At 42.5% G+C, this 15763-nt stretch overlaps 1 protein-coding gene across 3 annotated transcripts in view; it reads right to left on the bottom strand.

Annotated features, from left to right (window-relative positions):
* The window catches only part of LOC107033502 (spermatogenesis-associated protein 31D4), a 145240-nt gene that overhangs the window by 66769 nt on the left and 62708 nt on the right, over nt 1–15763 (bottom strand). The window contains exon 6 of one of the 3 annotated variants that reach the window (XM_072959652.1): nt 8964–9041. The exons of the other annotated variants lie outside the window; for them this stretch is intronic. The gene's annotated coding sequence lies outside the window, so the exon portion shown is untranslated. The remainder of the gene's footprint in view (nt 1–8963; nt 9042–15763) is intronic. 3 annotated transcript variants of the gene reach the window in all.

Raw genomic sequence — 15763 nt, 5'->3', positions numbered from 1 at the left:
TCTGGGTCCATTATTCCATGTGCAAATGGATGTATGTAACTCCTACCTGCCTTCCCCATACTTCTGCCCTCTCTTAGCCTCTGTGGTCCTTTTTCTTTCACGAGGCCAAATTTAGCTGCCAGAACTTCTCTGCAAAACCCGGATTTGGGGTTCTGTTTCTTTTTAAAGTCTAAATAATTAGTAAAATCGCGTGCAAGCTGGGATGAGTCTATCTCGACTCCTGAACTACGTTTTCTTTGGAAAGAGGGTTAATGAAACCCTGCAGTTTATTCCTTGCAATGTATGCACAAAATTAGCTCGGTGCCTTTGTTCTGTTGTCTGAGCTTTTGTCACCTTTTATTTGATTGTACTTACAGAAACAGTATGAAGACATTTAAAAGAAGCCCAAGGGAATCTCATTTGCACATTCAAACACAAGCATTCTTTATCATTATTCCCCTACCCCTGACTTCCTTTACGCTCACTCTTGCCCCAGTTTACCGCCCTTCACCCTACTCTGACATAATATTCTTGCTCCAGAAGCAGAAACAAAGATTCGAAAAGTAACTGAACTGTAACCCCCTTTGCACTTGTGGTTTCTGCACTTGCTTAAGCACAGGTGTCTCTTGAATTGTGACATTCTGAGAAGTCCTAGAGCTCACCAACCACACTTCCTCCAAAGGGTAGGACCCGTCCTGTGCTGTAACCTTGAATGATAAGGTAAACTTCAGACAGACAGAGGTCAGCCAGAACATCCCCGCAGCTTCCCTCACACTCAGCCCTGGCTTCTGAGCACGCGCTGGTTAACTGGTATGAGAGGACACCATGTACCTAATGCCCTTCTGAAGAGCTGAGACGTGAAAATGGCAAACCGTAACTCCCTTTTATTCGTTGCCTTTACCAATTCAACCACAAACTGCTTCCTCTTCTCCCACTGAGTGCCGTTTAATGAGCTCTATCAGGTATACAATAGAAGCAGTGAACCACAGGGGCATAGAGAACACACCTTGTGAGTAAGCACATGGTCTCTGGGCTTGGCCAAGTTATTCAACATCCCCAGGACTCATGTCCCTCATTTGGACTTCAGTTGCCTCACCTTAAGTGGGGATGGTAAAACGAAGATCATGGACACCAAGAGAAAATTCTCACTATCTGTGTATATCTTAGTCACCTGATACTACCCCTGGGTTACAGCAAGTATCCAATAAATGGTAGTCATGACAGACTGGGCAGTATATTAAATACATGATTTTTCTCCCAAAGAAGCTCACAGTCTTTGCATACGATGTTACTACTGTTAAAAACAAGATGACAGCCCAAAATGGAGTGGCTTATGCTAACCCCTGCATCACCAAACCAAGATTTAATTACAGTCTGGGGCTCTCTCAGAGACGGAATCTTAAACCAGTCAATCAGGAATTGACTCATCAGCCCTAGTGAGGTCATCTGCCTGACAGACTCCGCCATCCCCTACAGGAAAGTAGCCCTGCCACCACCAATCTGCCTTTTGCTCCTGTAACTTAAAGAAGTTACTTTGTTTCTGTTCCCCAATCTGCCTTTTGCTCCTGTAACTTAAAGAAGTTACTTTGTTTCTGTTCCCGTCTGCCTACGAAAGTCCTTCGTGTTGTACAGCCCCTTGGAGCTCCTTCCTATCTGCCAGATTAGATGCCGCCCCATTCAGGAATTGTTGAATAAAGCCAGTAAGATCTTTAAAATTTACTCCACTGAATTTTGTTTTCTTAACACAGGCTTGATGTTGGTTTTCATTAGCTCAGAACCATCTTTATGTATGATACCCTCAATTCCAGCTAAACTAGAGAAATCCAAGCTTACCTGAACATTACACCAGGGTCAGACTCTGAAAACTTCTGCATTGCCCTGAAATGCCCAATGTGCTTTTCCCAACCAACACCGGGTTATTAACAACGTCATTTTCTAAGTCGTTAGTAAGAACTGTCAGAAAGGAATCACTCCTTGTATCTTTCAGAGGTTGACAGAAGAAAAAAGAATTAAAAAATGTTGGCGGCTGAAGCATCAGCCACTGACATAAATTCATCTGAAACAAAGATGACTTTTTAAAAAAGAAATCTGTGCTGCGTGTAGACACGGAAAGAAAGACACTTTGGTTGCAAAATTCCCCCATCTTCTCTGGGGAGGCTCATGCCTCCGCCTGCTGTTCATCAATCAGCCTTGATTTTGATGGGGCGATTTTTAGTCAGCTGCCTCGATCATCTTGGCACAGACAAAAATCCTTTAAAAAATGTTACACTTCATCAAAGTGTATCATGAGACTTCACGGTCATTATCTCAATGGCCGCTCTGATGTGCTACAATTGGCAGAGACACAAACGGTAGGGGGTGTATGAGAAGGAAGCCAGCATTCCGTGTGGAGCGCTGGCGAGCCCCGCCAAGCTTCTGTCAACAACTCCGCGGTCTGATCCGATGCACTGAGCGTGCTGATGATGCTCTTGTTTCTGGAGGAAGTAAACAAGAAAATGAATGCCACCGCGCAACACAGCCTCTTTGTATCTTCAAAATGGTGTGACTGGACCACGGCCAGCCGCGTTGAAAGTTTGGCCATTTATGTCATCAGGGCCCGGTACTGATGGAGGCTTTGATGACGAGTTGGACCAGCTCTAAGACTCTTCAGGGGCAGCCACGCAGCAAATAAAGGCATTGATTGGTTGTTGGGTCAATTTAGCCATAAGGGTACAGAGCACGGCTCTTTTGAAAAGCCTAATGGATTAGCTACACAACCAGTCCCACTGTAGGCCTTATTTTTCAAGTAAGTTCAGGACAGTTTTCCAGCTTGGCAGGGAACAAGCTCTTCCCCCAGAGCAAGCTTCAGAGCGGTTCTTGTTATCAATAGTGGGCTCGAAGGATTAGACACAGCGGGCTTTACAATTTAATGAAAACAGCTGTTGAAACAACAATTAAGGCAAACAATAGTTTGCATGGAAAACTATTAATTATGTAAAGTTATGCAGAAAGTGGAATACGCTTTTATTCAGGGCCTTCTACAGCCACTGAGCCGCCTTCCACTCCAGGGCTCTCAAGTGTCAGGAAGTGGGGTGCTTGTAGGAAGCGGCTCCATCGCATGTGGGCTGAATGCAAGCAGAGCTCCAGCCTGCCAGTTTGCTGCAGAGCAAGTCATGGGTAAAATATTTCGGAAAAGAATATCCGTTAAACTTCCATTACCCTGGGCACCGGAGATCTTTTCATACAAACTCAGAGCTGTGTTTTCACAGGTATCTGAAATTCCGTTTGAGCCTTGGGGTTGGGATCTCTGCTTTTGCTTTAAAAAAAAGTCAAAACAAAACATTTCTAGAACATGCCCCCTTTCCAGCCCCACACACCCTGCAAACGTATTAAGGATAACATTACTTTCTAAGTCGTTAGTTAGGAACAGTCAGAAAGGAATCACTCTCCGGGAATTGGTGGAGCTCCGTGTCCTTAGGGCTAAGTAGGTTTTCATTCCATTAGGATGGTCCAACTTGGACTCTCAATCATTCCCTATCCACCTCCTCCCCTAGAACAGCTCATCTCTCCCTCCACTCTGCTTGCTGGGGCTTTTAAATTCACTGCTTCTCTCTTTGCAATTTCCATCCTTGACTAACAGTGCTGGGAATTGACTTATGGCCCTTCGCCTATCCTGTGTTCCACATCTCACTCTCCTCCCCATCCGGGAATCACCAAGCCAAGAAGTCCCATTAAGAAGGTTATTAACTGTACACATAAACATTGCCTCCTGCCTACAGTTAGATTTATTTCTCGTCACTTCCAAGTAACTGGTTTTAACACTCTTTCCAGCACGCCCAACACCTTTTATTTGACTATATTGTTTTAGAAAGGCCTTTGGGAATTTGGCTAATTTCATGCTGGAACTTATTAAGTGGGATTTGACACTCTTTGATAATTCCAATAAACCATTAGTCAAGTCTCACTCCCTTCAGGGAAGGAATGAAAGCTTTATTAGTCAGAGGGTCTCTATTCTAAACATGTCACCTGAATTTAGTAGGGCATCTGTGCTGAAATGCAATTGACTTTGTGATTGAATAGAACTCTCCCTGAAATTACAAGAAAGCTGTCATTGGCTATCAACACGAAGAGAGCATCTGCCTTTTTCTGAATTCTCATTAGGTTCACCTGTGCATTTTGAAATAATTCAGTGAATTTAATTTACTGACCTGTGAATGTTAATAAACAGCACACACAAATTCTCTCTAAAATACTTAGTTTAGTCCTTTCTTCCACCCAGGACATGAGAATACAGAATAATTTCCTTCCCTTCTACAGAGAGTTTAAAAATCTTGAGAGATCCTATCTCTAGAAGGCCCCCAAAACATAATTGAGTGTGCAAATGAAATTCATTACCAGGGTCAGAAACAATCCAATTAACATGTATTTGCGTAATGCCTTGAAAATCATTCTAAACTCAAAACCACATTCATCTTTGAAGTATAACACAAAACAAGTACCCTATCCCAGCATACTCCAGTTCATACTTGGCACTGGAGAGTACAAAACAGCATCAGGATTGCAAAAGCAATTATTCCAGTTATCCAGATGTGATTTTTCAATCATTCTAAGAATTTTTTTTTTTTTAAGCAGTTCTTATTCCGTGGCACCACTCACAGCTCTCACGGCTGGCACGGTGCTTACATCTCTTCATTATTAATTCAGCTCATGGAGCTTAATTGGACAAGGCTAAAGCGAATTTGACAAACATCACAGCAGCAGAAAAAGCAATCACTCTTTCAAGATGAAAATTTGTTTGATGTCTTACTGTGTAACTCATTTACTCTCCTCGGGAGTCATGTGACCTGAATGTTAATCAGCCATTGATTGGTTTCTCTCCTCGGACAGTCACGTGGCTCGAATATTAATGGGCTGCACTCTGTAGCTGTACTGTTAGGCAACCTTGTGATTGGCTGCTAGGTTAAGATATGGAGATAAGTGGGTGCTTGATGAGCACTTGACAGAACTTCACAGAAAATTAAGGCCCTAAAATAGCATGAGAAAGTCTTGTCAAATCAAGCATGATTATCACTGAATGCTTAAGGAATTCATCATCTGCATGAAATTGATACACTTCAGCACCAGCAGGCCCTGCAGTCAGCAGGGACTCATCAGATTTTTATTTATATGTGTTCACCAAATCACATTAATTCTGAGAGCTAAAACATGCTAAGGATGAAGGTTATTTTCTGTTCAATCTAATTTATCTATGACAATAATCATCACTAATAATGTGTCAAATTGGATTGCAGTCATTTTATGCATGCATGCTGATTTGGAAAATAGTGTTAAACCATCCCGCGGTAATTAACAACCGGTAAAGGTATGCCGGGCCTGAAGTAATCAGCATATCTAGATGGAAAATTAAGTTTTATAGAATGGATTTATAGATACATATCCTTATTTAATTCAGAATATAAATTATTCCTGGTAAAAGCCGACATCATTTTTATAACACCATTAAGGCCAATAACCATTGAGGGACTTGCATCCTTAATTTGCTCCATCCTTCATTTTTTCTCTCGTTTTCTGTGGTTAACTTTCTAATGGGTGTCACTTCCTTCTTGGCAAGTCCTCATTTTAGCAGGGTTTGGTAAGGCTAGGAGATGAATGAATATGCATCGGTTTGAGTGTTAATCGTGGATGAAGGACGCAGCATCATACCTCCTAATGCACAATGCTGTATAATTACTGGTGGGGTTGGGAGGTGGGCATGGGGAAAATACAAAGAGAGGGGTGGGGACAGACTTTGGCCTCTTGGTGTTTCTCTATTATTTCTTCTCACAAAGGGACAATAGGAAATTTTGCAGATTAACTCATAAGGGATTAATGTTTCTTGGGGAATCATTTAAGCCTAAATTGCTTTTGTGCAAATACCTTTTATGGAACAGAAGTTGTTTTGTTGTTTTGTTTTTTTCTTTTTTCTTTTTAAATAACCTCCAGGTTTACAGGGCATTACAGGAGTAAGGCAGTATTAGAGTAATGAAATCTTAAAGAAATGTTCATACCCTTTGGTGAGTGTGGCTAAAACGTTTGAGAGGAGCACTACACCTTGGAAAGAGGGAAATAAATACATATAAATTGTTGTTTCTTTCCCACCACTGCCCCCACCCCCACCTTAATCTCCTGGGCGACCAGGACCGCCCCTGCTCTCTCTCCCCCTTGCTCAGGAGGTCTCTTTATTGATTAAATGAATCTGCTCCAAAGGCTGGCTCCCAGGCTCTTTGATCTAATCCGATCTGATTTTATCCTATCGCTTCAGCAGGACATCGGGGAATTAACAATAAGCAGCTTTACCACAAGTGTTTAATAACTCAACACAATCTCCTTATGGCTCCGAGCTGCTCATGCTCCCATCCAGTCCACGGCAAACAGTGTAACAGATTGGCCATCCCCCCTGAACCTGAGGAATTTTCATGCACTGTGAAACTAATCGCTTCAAGTTCCTTCATAAATCACACAAAGCAGATTTTAGCATCTTAACAAATTGAAAAAAAAAAACCCCAAAAAACCCAACCAGTAGAGTGGGGTAGGGGTTGGGGTGGGGGAGTGGCAGTGGGGACCCACATTCCAGCTAAAAGGAGGTGGGGGAGAGGCGGGTGCCCCAATATTGCAGTGGGGGAAGGGACAGATGTAAAATAACTTCTGTCTTCTTATGCAATATGTTCCTCATCTCCTTAAATGTTAACATGAATGAAGTAATTTAGGCCGGCTCAAACCTAACAATGCGCTAAGCTCACAGGGACATTATTATTACTTTTTTTCCCCCACTGTGATGGAAGCGATGTGGTTTCAACAACAGGCCTCTTATTATTGTTCCTGTGACAGCCCTTGAAGTATGCAAGCAGCACACAATTAGACGAAAATTGTGCGTCCTCCGCGGTGCAGACAGTTGAGATGTCAGGCTGAAACAGTATGTCCCCTGGACTTCAAACCAGTATACACGCAGAAAAGTGTCTCAAATGATAACCTCAATTACAAAACGCCATTCCTGAAATTCTTGAAATGCTATTTTTTTCCCCCTGCGGCTGCCCCTGTATATATATATATATATATATATATATATCCCTATCTGTAAATTGTAGCAGCAGAACAGATTGACATCTCACCCCTCTCCCCTGCCAAAAAAAAAGTAGTATCATATCCCTCTTTTCTAAATATCACAAGCACAGGCAGTAAAGGTGGTTCTCGCCTTTTGTAAGGCAGGAATTTTGATTCAAGGGCTCACCCTTAATGCTGGAATAGACAGAGCTTGAGAGGAACTCAGAGGCGAGATGGGCTTGTGAAAGCCGCCGAATTATTAGTGCCATGGGGGAAATATCACTCTAGCACTAATCTAAAATAAAACATCTTTCAGTTGCTCTATTTAATACCTACCGTACATCAGAATTACCTATAAAAACACGTTTCATAACAGAGAAACAGCCCTAGCTCTCCACCTCTGTCGCTGTTCTCTCCATTACCTTGGCAGTTGGGCGATTTCTCGCTACATCAGCAGAGTAACGAAGTGCCCTCTAACTGAACATCTGGGGGCAGAAGGAATTTTATGAGTCAGGTTCAGGCCAGATTACTATTACTATGGTGACATCTTTTTCCATATCCCCGGGGCCCAGGGTACTAACAAAGTCACTCAGATACAGCTGGATGCTTCATTATTGCTTTCCTAAGTAAAAACATTGATTTTTATATCCTTCTCCATCCGCATCCACTCATCAGTATTTATTCAGATTTTCCCACCGTTATATGAGTTCAACATTCTGAGTCTACCCTCTCCCCACCCCCAACCCCCCTGCCAAAAAAAAGTCTCCTCTGATTTTGTGATCTACTCAATATGGAATGGAACGCTAGCATGAATAGTGTTATTATTTCCTCTTTAGAAATGACTTTTGCTCTACTTTTTTTTCCCCCAGATAAACTATGTCATAACAGAAAAATCTCTGTGAAGTTCTCCAAAGAACTCTGTGCTGCTTCCAGACCCTGGGACTATAATTATGCCTCGCATAATTAAAACAGAAAGAACATCCCCTGCCAACTGTGAGCGCCCCTGTTTACATCACAAAGAGATAGCAAAATGTACTCAGGAAGGCTCTGGCCAAAGTAATTGAGAGGGCTGCCTGAGCCCAGCTCTGCTTTCTAAACACTGTCCTGGGGTTAGGAACTAGGGGGGCAGGGCAGAGGGAAGGCAGGGAGGAGGACGCCTGCCAGAGGCCTGGTGACTCTTCCCGCCTGGGCATGATGTCACAGAGCTCAGTGATTTCGAGGGCTGGTGGTGACTGAAGTCTTACAGCACATTTAGTACAGGTGCTTCTATGGGGGAGCTGCAGACCTGTCACTCCACTGCATAGTGGCCTTCAAATGTTCTGAATCCCTGAACTCACACGCAAAAAGTTCAGAGCCTCAGGCCAGGGTGTAAACACATTTTTGACACTGGGTAGTACAAAGCGGATTCTTCTGCTCACAGTTCGGTCAGTTCACAAGCTCGCCTTTCTTTGGAGCTTTCTTTGTAGGTTGCAGCAGTTGGAACACGAAAAGAGAGGAAAAGACAGAGAAAGATAGAGAGGCAGAGAGAGAGAGAGAGAGAGAGAAAGAAAGAAAGAAAGAAAAAGGAAAAAGGAAACCAAAACCAAACCAAATCCACAGGTTGAAAAAAAAACCCTATAAAATAGAAGTGCATTATGTTTTTGTTTTCAAAATGTAGCCAAACGAAACCATTAAATGAAGATTTTGTTTCACAAAGTCTGCAAACTATTCCATGCTAACCCACTACACCGAGAATGTGGTGCCAACCAAAATATGTCAAGATTAGTAGTACTCAATAAAATCTCAAAACCAAATGACATGCAAGCTGTATTTCATGATTAGAGCGCTTCCTTATGTCAGGGAACATACATATTAACTTGTTTAAACACAGCGATGGGCTGTCACTCTGTTTGTCAAAAGCAGAGGAAGGAGAATATAGTACTTACCAAGCGCATCCAGATGATACTTCACACGTTCCATCTTCCTGGCAGACAGCATGGACCCTGTCCAGTGAATCTTTACATCTGCGAGAAGAGGAAATGAAGGAGAGACGGAGAGAGAGAGGGAGAGGGAGGGGGTGAGGGAGAGGGAGAGAGACCCCTTCCCACTTGACAAAGCAGGGTTTGCGAATGCTTTGCTCAAGGCCCTGACACATAGGGACAGAGCTGGAATTAGAAGAAAAAGTGTTTACTTTTCCTACCAAGTTACCAAAATGACAAATGAGAAACACCTTGAAACTTTTTTTTAATCCTAAAAACTAACATTTGCATAAAGCTTTAAGGCCCACAAAGGGCTCAAGTATATATATTTTCTCACTGAATCCTCATCACTGTCCTAGTCATTTATATATTATCCCCATTTTACAAGAGAAAACCCAAGGATTGGAGAGAAGACGTGGGGTGCCCCAGCAGCTCCTACGGAACCAAGGAGACGCCTCTGTTTCAGGCCTCTGCGCCACACGGGAACTACAGGAAACACAGCATCTCTTTCTGCACTGACATGTGTGAGTTTGAGCAGGATTCTAAAAATGTAGAGGAGTAATTATCTCATTCTCTGACTGTCAACGGCAAGTTGCTGCTGGGCGCTCCTACCTGGCAGGAGGATGAAAGGGAGGCTGTTCTCTCATTTACAAAATACAGGAGTAAGATGTGTGGTTCTGTCAGGAACACTTGAGGGGCCTTTGGGGTAAAAAGAAGAAAGTAGAGCCTGCTTCATCCATTATTTGGGGGCTGCTTCACTCACTCGCATGAGCCTGGCAATCCTTGACGGATGCTGATACGGCAGAAGGGCTGCTCCCACGGCAGACTCTCGGCTACAGTGCCTCCATCTTCCCCACCCCCTGTCCCCCAACACCCGCACATCTTTGTTCTTGGGACCTTCCTGATGCTGGGGAATCCCTGCCACCCTGTATCTGCCCTGCAAGCCTTGGAGGGTGGCCGGAGAGAACTGGAATTCGAGCCAGTGTCTCCTCCGACATGTCGCAGTGTGGCTCCTTCCAGTATGTCTGCCCTTCACACTGCAGCCGGAGGGGGCTGAGGGAGCCGAAATGTGGTGGTAAGGTCCATTTCCACCCACTGGCATCCTCCTCAGCCTGATGAGAAGCCAAGCTTTTCAAGATGTGGGCATCGCTTCATTTCCACTCTGGCTTCAGTTCCTGACACTCATCCATGGACACCTGACCCCACCCATGCTTAGCAGATGACTTCTGTGACGGGATGAATTGTGCCCCCCTAAAAATTCATATGCGGGTGCCCTAACCCCCAGTGCTTGAGAATGTGACTATGTTTGGAGACAGGGCCTGGAAAGAGGTAATTATGCTACATGAGGTCATAGGAGCGGGTCTTAATCCAACATGACTCGTGTCCTCATGAGAAAAAGAGATCAGGATAGAGAGACAAGACCATGTGAGGATAGAGCAAGAAGGCGGCTGTCAAGCCAAGGAGAGACACCTCAGAGGAAAACGAACCTGCCAACCCCGGGACATCTAGCCTCCAGGGCCGTAAGAACGCTCATTTCTGTTCTGTAAGCCTCCTCATGAGCGCTATGCGGTTACAGCAGTCCTGGCTAACTAGGACAGCCTCTCGTTCCCAAGCCGCGCTCTTTCTCACAGCCCTGGAGCCCCGCACGCCGGCCCCTCGGCCTGCCCGCTGGCCTCGTGGACACATCTTCATCTCCAATGTTCCAGTCAAATGCCAGGTCTTCTCTTTCAGGCGGCCCTCCCAGCCAAGCATGGGTGCCCAGCAGCTCATCTGTGATTACACGGAGGCTGTGACACACCTCTACTACGTGGCCCATCCCCTGAGCTTATCTGATGGCCCATCTTGTGGTAAACAGCGAGTCTCCTGGAAAAGGGACGCCCTCTTACTCATTTCCCGGCCCAGCACAATGCCCATCAGAGAGAAGACATTCAATTAATGTTTGACAAAAGGACAAAGAGGAGAGTGGAAGGAAACAGCAACAGCAGTAGCCACAATAACTAAACGTTACTGTATGTCTGCATGTGCCAGATGCTATTCTAAACCCTACACTGGTATCAACCAGCTTTATCCTCCCAATAACCATACAAAGTTAAAAGCGTTGTTATTCTCATTTCACAGGTGAGGACCAAGGCATACCAAAATAAGTAAGCGGCCCAAGGTCAGCAGAGCCAGAGATTTAAAACCACGTATCTGGCTGGAATCTACATTCTTAAGAAAATGTCTTTCAAGGAGAAAGAGGAGGAGAAAAGGAAGATCAGAAAGGAACAAAAGTTGGGGAGAAATCACCAACTCGGGCAGGACGCTTACATTTTTGAAACTCAGTTTCTTCATCTGCTTATTCAGGAAAGGCTCGCATGGGATGATATGTGAGAATACGTTCTAACTGCAGGGCGCTGTAGGGCCACAAGGCCTGTTTTCAGGAGCCAGAAATCAACCAGGTAACCTCACAGGCCTTTGACTTGGGGACTGGATTTTCAGGTTGAGATGCTTTGCATGGTCTGCCCAAGCAGATCAATTCAAGGCAGAGGAGAATGGGGTTGTCAAAGATGAGTGCTGGAAAGGAATGCTTCCTTGCCACCCACCAGGGTCAGAAGTCACATTGCCTTTTTCCAGAACTCTAGTTCTGCCCCCTGGGGTTGTACATTCCAACTGACCTGGCCGGGAGGGTCTCTGAGGATACACTACAGGGGCGTTGCCTCTGATTCAGAAAGCCTACATTACATCCTTGAGAGTCCTGCAGATCAAGGTTACATTCAAATTTCAGTTTACTAGCCTAGTTTACTGGACTTAGTATTCAGAGCTGGGGTCCTGAGGTTCCCTGCGGGGTGGAAGTTCTGTTTTCAAACTGGACTTTTCCAGGTTTGATTTGTTTGTTTTTTAAATACTGTCTTCAATGGAATGCCTTCATATCTCTGTTTCCTTTGTTTCATTCACTGAGCATGGAACAATGACTAAGGGAACCTGGTAAAGAGACAGGTTTAGCTGTTCTATACCTGCAAAGACTCCTCTTCTTGGAAGGTTTTTAGATGACCTATTTACCTAGGCTGGGAGCAGAATGGTTAAAGCACTTGGAGGAAATCAAACTAAATAGAGGGCTATGTGTAACAAAATCCCCTCCAGAAGACTCTGTCTCCTCCAGCCACTGTAACCAACCCCGTAGCATCAGGTGAAGGTTCTTGATTATCTCCCGGTGGCATTATGTCTCAATACACAGCTGATAATAAAACTGATGGATTATCAAACAAGATTACCGCTTTAGCAAATAAAATCATGTTTTGTGTTAAGAGAGAAAATGCTTACTATCCCTATCTGCCCGGCTAAATATTTACATATCACAGGCTTTCTAGGGTCCCTGTTCTTTCAAATCCGACTCTTTAAAAACAACACAAAGGTTAAGTTAACAAAAAGGGAACACACTGTGCTTTCGACACCAAGCTAAATGCACCCCTGGGAGAAAACAGGTGCTGCCTGGAAGGTAGAAGTAAATCGAAGGCCTCAGGTGCTGGTGGGATCAATGGGTACATGTGACAAAAAACAGAGCTCCCTGTGTTAGGAGGGATTCAGATGCTTACTTTAAAGGGAACATAAATGAAAGAGAATAGAAATCCAAAGTGTGTGTGCAGCTCTGTGTGTGTGTGTGTGTGTGTGTGTGTGTGTGTGTGTGTGTGTGTGTGTAAGAGGAGGAGCACTGGGCTTGTATAAAGTCTCATGCTGGCCTGCCGCCTTATACCTTCCAAAGTCCCTTCTCCTTCACTGCCGATACTCCTCTCCCTGTCTCCCCACACCCCCAATTTCTCCGTTTTTCCTAATCTCTCCATTTTACAGCTGACACAAAGGGAGGCCTAGGAGAAGTTACAGAAGGTCCTAGAGGGCAGGCCTCAAACACAAATCCTCTGCCTCCCAGTGCAGCCCCCTTTCTGTCGCACGTCTCTGCTCCAAAACAGAAATGCTCCCCTACGGGACAGGGATGGTGGAGGGCTGTTTTTTAAGCTCTGTGTATTCATATTGACAAATCTGAAGTTAAATTACTGTTTGCTTTACAACTTGTGGACAGAAATGGATGGGTGCCTATCTTTTAAGAGAGGAAGAGAGAAATAGAGAAATTGGTTTGGGAATTGTATACTGGTCAGTTTAAATTTTTTATCATCCCAGGGAAGAGGACAAAGCATTGATAACCATCATGGCTGGTTGTGGAGCAAGTTATTTCAGACGATTTGACTTCCTCCTTTGAATGACAGATCTTGCAAACATGGAAGGGTAAAGAGATGCAATTCTCTGCATGTGAAATTCAGAGAAGCTCTTAGGTCCAGTGACATTTTCCTCTGCCACACCAAAACAGCAAGGGGCTGACCTTCATGGCAAGGAATTTCTGTTCAGTAGACCAGGGAGGTCTCCAAAAGCACCAGGGCAGGATGCTCTGTGCTTCTGCCTCCACTTTGTCATGGGGCACATGGTCTTCTAGCAAACCAGAGTGATCCTGGAGGGAGAACATGCCGCCCCTTAGGAGCTGCCCCAGAAGCCAGTGTTCTATGTCCACATCAGCCACCAGTGCAGATTATCAAGTGAAAAAATAATAAGCATAACACGTAATAAAAATATATGTCTCTCTTGTAATGGTATGTCATCTACAAACTGCATCAAATATAAGCCAGTGAAATATAACTTTTCCATTTTCAAAATTAGAAGTTTGAAAACATAAAAGTTTTTAAAATGAAAGGGATACAGTAAACAATACATTTCAAATTATCTGCAAGTTTATGTAAGTACCAGCAATGAAAGTTCACCTTCCATCCCCCACAATCTCCCTTCCCTCATCTCCAGGATTCTCTCTAGAGCTTAGTATCTTTCCATTCTTTTTTATGAGATATATATATCTTTTCAGTTATATATAAGTACATAAATATTTAAGTATTATATAAACATATAAATATATACAATTATAATGTATAATTATATATACTAAAATATATACATGGTTTTACCACTTTATGATTCTTTTTTAATGCTATGTGTGAAAAATCAGGTTGGTAGACAGAACTCTCCATTCATCATTCTTTTAAATTGCCACTTAGCATTCAAGAATATAAATGGTCCATAAATTTCAGTTTGGGGCTATCATAACCAACAATGCCATAAACATTCATGCGTCTACTATTTGGTGCACATGGTGGAAACACTACGCTGAACGAAATGGCTGGTTTTAATTTCAGTAGGTCCTGCCAAAATATCTATTGATGTATACTTCCACTTATTAAATAGCCCACACTTTGCTCTCTAATCTGAAATGTGACCTCTCCCCGTACACTAAATACCTGCATGGGCTTTGGACTCTCTAACGTCTGTCACAATTTATCTGTCAATCTCTTCTCCAGTCATTTCAACCCCATTTCAACGGCTGCAGGTCATGTTTTGATATCTGGTGGAACAAGTCCTCCTTCATTGTTCTTTTTTCAAAGTCTTCATAGCTAACATTGGACACTTTCTCTTTCTTTTAAAACTTTTGCTACACATCAAAGAGATAAATATTAATTTAAACATACGTGAGATATATTAATAACAACAAAATAAAGACAAATGCAAAACATCCTCAAAAAAGTTTTAATCAGTATATCTAAGTACATTAAAAAATATGCTGGAATTATGATTGGGACTACACTGAATTATAGATTACCTGGAGAGAACTGATGTCTTTTAAATATTAAGTGTTCCCAGATTTTAAAAATATAGTATTTCTCTTACATTTAGAGAGAGTTTCTATGTCCATCAGTTAAATCTTATATTTTTCTTCACACAGTTGTGCACATTTCATAATGGTTTTTGTTGCTTTTGTGTATGAAGGGTTTTTATGTTGCTTCTGATTACTTAACTGGAGACCCAGATAAGCTTTGATTTTTATAAATTGATATGATAATCGTTGCTAAACACTCTTAAGTGTTCTAATGTGTTTCAGTTGATTTTTTTGGACTTTGTAAACAGATTATACAATACAGTGATATATTTTGTCTTTTCCTTTCCAAAATCCTACTCATTTCTTCATATGCTATTTCTTATTCTTACCTAAAAGCTTCAGCTAGAACCTCCATTACAATTTTGAGTAGGAGCAGTGATGACAAGCCTTCCTGTTTTGTTCCTCCTTTTAATTCTATGCTCTATTTTATCATAAATATTTGAATTTGCTTTAGATTTCTGGTAGGCACCCTCTAGTAAGTTAAGGAAGTTTCTTTCTCTGACTAGCCTAGAAGTCATTTTGTTTTAATTATTTTAAATCACAAATTGTTGTTGACATATATGTTTTTTAGCACTACTGGGATGAACCAATGGTTTTTCCTCTCACTTTTTATTCCCAAGTAAATATTTATTCCTCATGTGTTTACAAGTGGTGAAGAATGTAATTTTTTATACTTTAAGCATCTCTTCATACTTTTTCAAAATCAAAAGTTAGCACTAATACAGTGTACTTAAAGTTATGTAAAGAAACTTGGACAAACCTTTAACATCCCTTTACAACTCAGCTTTTTTTTTCTTAAATTGAAGTACTGTCAGTTACCATGTGTCAATTTCTGGTGTACGGCACAATGTCCCAGTCATGCATACACATGTATATATTTGTTTTCATATTGTTTTTCATTAAAGGTTGTTATAAGATAATGAATATAGTTTCCTGTGCTATACAGAAGAAAAAATTTTAATCTATTTTTAAATATAGTGGCTAACATTTGCAAATCTCAAACTCCCAAATTTATCCCTTCCCACTCCCTTTCCCCTAG

Source organism: Vicugna pacos, chromosome 4 (assembly GCF_048564905.1).
Source record: "Vicugna pacos chromosome 4, VicPac4, whole genome shotgun sequence".
NCBI lineage: Eukaryota > Metazoa > Chordata > Mammalia > Artiodactyla > Camelidae > Vicugna > Vicugna pacos.
Note: the sequence above shows the minus strand (reverse complement) of the source record. Positions and strands in the feature narration are given on the sequence as shown.